Consider the following 5606-nt stretch of genomic DNA (forward strand, 5'->3'; position numbering starts at 1 on the left):
AATGACAATACATCACAACATAATCATAAATCTGCAGGAATTACACAGATTATTACATTTAAAGTGGGTTAAAGTAATTGTGAGTGTCAGGAATGATTATGAAAGACACTCAATCACAGCAGAAGTCTGCACAGAAAGAGCCTATTAGACGAATTGCACAGACTATTAAATATATAAGTATAATTAAGTTTTTGACAGCTGCTCGGAGACGCAAGGCTCCAGCTCGGCTCTGATTGGTTGTTTTCCTCTGATCTGTGAAATCTTGCACGTGATTTTTTTCAGATTAACTGTCTCATGCACTATTGTCAGGATATAGTGATCATTTTATAAAATTAACTTTTTGGAATCATATTTGCTCCATTTCTACCCACTGCTGCTTTAAGTTACGGCACATCCGGAGTTATTTTAACCCAAACCGCGGTCTTAGTGATGTCATAATTAAGTAACATCACTTTAGGCAATTTATCAGATTTCACACAGCTCCCTCTGGAGCCATAAAAGGCTTTACACAACTTTTTTTCAAATGTGAAAATGTGTAAAATGATGCAGAAAACCCCAAATCAAATCCACTGGATCTATCACAGCAGATCTGTACAGAAATATTGCAGGAATTAAACCGAATATTAAATATAAAGTAAGTCATTGTAATGTTACAAAAATAGCCAGTGTTGTAGGCTATATATATTTTTCCCTATGCAGGGTGTGGCTGTCATATTTACTATAGCCTATAAAAGAAGATGAGGTGTCAATGAAGAGCAGGAGGGACAATACATCACCGCATAATCATAAATCTGCAGGAATTACACAGATTAGTACATTTAAAGTGGGTTAAAGTAATTGTGAGTGTCAGGAATTAATATGAAAGACACTAAATCACAGCAGAAATCTGCACGGGTAGAGCCTATTAGACGAATTGCACAGACTATTAAATATAATAAAGCAGCAAAAATCCCCTTTGAGTGTCACACAAAAACTTACATCGCAGGCTATATTTTCCCTCTGTGGGGCGCGGCTGTTACATATCGAGTAGATAAAAAAAGGATGAGGTATAGGGATGAAGAGCAGGACACTAAATCACTGCAGGATGAAGGGGTGAAAGCTAACACCCCTGTCAACCATCCATCACTGAAGCAGCAGGTGCCACCTCGGTCACGTAGGGGCAGTCACCCAGGCAGAAGAGAAAATCAAGAAGAGCCTCAAAATAAAACCAAACCCATCAAAATAAAAACCCTCTGCACATCCTTTTCTCCTCTCTTGCTTTCTAGGGATGAAAGAGAAATGAAGCATATATATCATGTCCCCTCAGCTTGAAATCCTTTATATCCAGTTGTGAGATCTGGTCTAATCTGACAGATGCTTTACCTAATGGGTGTCTCTAATTCATTTTTAAGCTCATCTTGACCTCCACTACTGCAATACTTGACCAGAATTTGATGCATTTTCTCATTGAGCGCTTATGGTACACATTACACACAAGCGGTCATAACGTTAACACCTGCTGGGTTTATCCCTCTTCTCGTATATGTGACCACACACGAGGTCACACGGTTCCAGCAGGATGGTCATTTGATCATTTGGCAGCCGCGCAATGAATATTGATAGAGGAAAACGCCCGTGGCCGAACCATTGCCCTGGAATCTGAGAGCCGGTCACGCAACATTACCGAACTGTACTGGGAATACATGCAGCCAATTTGTATTTATCATAGAAGCCAATGACAATACACACTTCTGGCCCAGAACACTGTGCTGAGATCCCACTAAGAAAAACTAATCGGAAAAAAGCCTCAAGGCCAGGAAGCCAGCAAGACAGATAGCACTGATTACACCAAATGGCTGCACTGACTGGATCCAAGTGAAAAAAACACTAAAGGCTAATTTAATTTAATTGAAGTGAATTTCTTTCCGAGGAAGAATTCTCTCGGTGCCATTGAGGACATAACTCTGATTCTACAGCACATCGTACACATCAGGAGGGATTGATTTTACACCAACATCAAAAGAGGAGAAAAAATATTGAGAAATAAATCAAATCAACGGCCCATTCCTTCACTTCCTACCCACAAAGAGTATAGAAGCAAAGAGACGAAACTCCGGTGTTTTTTTGACAACAGTCGCTGCCAATATTTTGGACTGAAAACGCTTATTATGTTTACAATATTTTATTGTTCATTTCAGTAGAATATGACCATAGAATAGAAATAATTTTGTTTCACTTTTGGGCGGACTTTTTTTTTACGTCCGGTAGTCGCTTTTCAGTCCAAAATGGCGGAAGCGTAGCTTTGCTGTTGGGTGCTGATGTTGCAATGGAACGACCAATTGACTTTCACTTCTTGGCAATATACGTTCTTTGCTACCCCCTACATCGGACACCCTTGCTCGGACTACACCCGTCTGTAAACCTTTATTTTGATCTCGACTACACACCTGTAAAGTCTTGTGACTGCATCTTGCACAGTTGCACAAAATCTGTCCACAGACATATAAACACGTCCTGACAAATTACTCAAAACAGCTTCTGTGGTAGTTCCCGCAACAGTAGGTGTCTCCAGGACCACATTATGCCGTGATGAAACACACACACAGACTCACAAGGTGAAAACAATGCCACCGCCGTCGTCTCGGCTGGTAATAACCCAGATTATTGTGCTGATTTAGAGTGCAAACACCCAGGCAGACTGGACAAACACAGTGCAAAGTGCAGGCACACAGAAAGATGTTTATGGTGGTACACTGCGGGGCTTTTTGGAAAATGAAGGCGAGACCTGTTCCAGCAACATAAAGCTTTTTGGGAGCCATTAAAAGAGTCACAAAATACAATACTGGCAGTCAGCAGAGCTGAATTTAGCCCCTGGGGTGCAGATTTGTTGTTTTTTCCTGTCTGAGAAAACAATTCAGCGACCTTGTGGGTGGAACAAACAACCTAGTTGAGTTGGTGAAACAAAAGAGGTCTATAAATTCAGTATTTAAACAAGACTCGGTCAAACCGAGTATATGGCTGGACCGTATATGGTCAGTATGTGAATTTGTGGCTAAATTGTTACACAACTAGTCAGTGGTCATGTCTATTATGTACACATATACATACGAAAGTTTATGTCATCACTGACGTTGTTGCTGCTGTATTTATTCCTAGATGGATTGTCAATGGAGCAGCTGCATATCCTGTTAGCATAGCCTGGCAGTGATCGATCCGACCTACGTTCAGAAAACAAGCATTTTAAAAGTTGTTTGCTTGTCGTCTTGCGGACAGACTTGACAAAGCATGAATTCGGTCTTTTTACAAATCAACATCATATTGTCGTTATTTCGGCATCATTTTGATCCGTTTATTGCAATCAAATCACAGCACAGTCTGTTCATTTTGGGTTCATACCGCAGTAGCGACGTGTGGCTTGCTAGATACAGATACAGTATCTAAATACAGCTCACCGCCGGGTGATGTTATGAACTAAGACACAACGGCGTTTGGTTTTCTGACATATCTGGGACTTCCACATCATTTACAAAGCAGCAACAGTAGTTATTTCTGGAGAAAAGCGAGACGAAAATTTGCTTCGCGCTTGGTGTGAATGCACGGTATCACAATATGAAGCACAACATAAAGTAACTTAAATGAACATAAACAATAGCACATGTACAATAACAGCACGATGGAATGATACATTGAACCACTGACACGCTCGCCAGAAAACATAAACACAGAACTGTTGTCCGCCTTTTCATTTTGCAAGAACAACGGCCAATGAGGAAACTCCAAAAGTCGGCCGACCAATCCTGTAACTTCATCACTCAGTCAGTCAGTCAGTCAGTCACTCACTCAATGATAGACTTTTGTGTTTGTAGGGCTGGCCCTCTGCGGTCCAGCCAAAAAAATATGATTTACACTAAATAGTCTTCAGCCATTCTCATAATATTACGACTTTTTTTTTCTCGTAAACCCATGACTTTATTCTTGTAATATTATGACTTTATTCTTGTAATATTATGACTTTATTCTTGAAATTTCCGATTTATTTTTCTTTCCTCAATGTGGCCCTAATACTCCGTCGTACCGTCGTATCATAGACCTACAACAATGATAAATAAAAATGAAAATGTAAACAAAAAACAGTTATTCATTTCAATTTTTTATAAATCCACAGGGAGCCACTGGAGAGGGGCTAAAGGTTGCAGGTTGCAGACCCCTGTTCTAGACAGACCAATTATCTCCTGGGGATCTCTTATTGGGTCTCCAGATTATAGAGTACGGTCTAGACGTGCTCTATAGGAAAAGTATCTTGAGATAACTTGTGTTATGATTTGACGCTATATAAAAAAAAGTTGAATTGAATAAGAACACACAGAGGGAGAAGTGACTTCATTCTCTGCACAGGTAGACATTACTCAACTGCTATTAATGCTGTAGATATTAAATTTAGTACCTTTAACTTGACTTTTTATCTTTTATATTTATTTTACCTAATCCTTTTCATTTGTCTTTTAGCACAACTTCAAAAGCATGCCACATTACATTTCATTGTGCATATTACTTGTGTGACATATAATCCTTTGAATTTTTGAATATAAAGCTTAATAATTCAATTTTAAATGTTTGTTGATATCAAACACAGTAGTGAAAAGTACATTTACTTGGGTACAACTTTAAGTATTTATGTTTTATGCTATTTTATACTAGGGAAATATTGTAGCCTACCTTTGACTCCACTATATGCATTTACTGGTTATGGTGCAGATCAAAATTTGATGTATAAAATATATTAATAGATTAAAAAATGTGATGCATTGTTATAGATTAAACACCCAAATAGTACATAAAGTAGTTATAACTGTAACATGCTGCTTACCTTTGAATACACCAATAGGAATGATGTATAAAACACTCTGAAAGGGGCCATTTTTCAGAATGAGTACTTGACTATTTCAATAGGCTATATTTTGCTCATCTTTAGCTTTACCTGAATAGAGGTATTTTTTAATATATTGAATTATTGAAATATTTAATTTAATTTAATAATGCTACTTCTACTGAAGGATGAATACACCTTCCATCTTTTGATCAAATTGAATATCAGAGACTATTTTTTTTAAATCTCCTACTCAATTTATTTTGGATCTGATGATCAAGCAGTGCATGGCTGATTGTGATGCTTCGATCGCTAACTATTACATAAACACCCGAGGCTTAGTTCAATAGACAGTAGTTGGCCTTGGCTCATAAGCTCACAGCTCACTGCTCACTGTAATGATTGTTGAAAAGCAGAAAGTTGAATGAGTTGATGAGTGATGTACCAGAGAGGGAAAAAGGTCACGCTGCTCTTACTGCTGAAGTGTGTTATTCTGCGTGTCAGAGTCTATTCTCTATCTTAAAATGTAATTACTTTATCTTCATAACTCTGTTGTATTCACTCTGCTTCAGACTCACATCTGCTTCGAGGTTAACAGAGAAGCTTTCCTGTTTCATAATCCATCAGTGTGAGTTTAGTTGGCTATCTGCAGGGACTCTCATTCTTCACTTGCTTCATAACTACCTGCTGGTTCCGAGAATAATTATCCCCAAAAAGCAAAGCTGTCACTGAATTAACGATGCGAACGGTCAAAAAGCTG

The sequence above is a fragment of the Sebastes fasciatus genome, chromosome 7 (assembly GCF_043250625.1).
Source record: "Sebastes fasciatus isolate fSebFas1 chromosome 7, fSebFas1.pri, whole genome shotgun sequence".
Lineage (NCBI taxonomy): Eukaryota > Metazoa > Chordata > Actinopteri > Perciformes > Sebastidae > Sebastes > Sebastes fasciatus.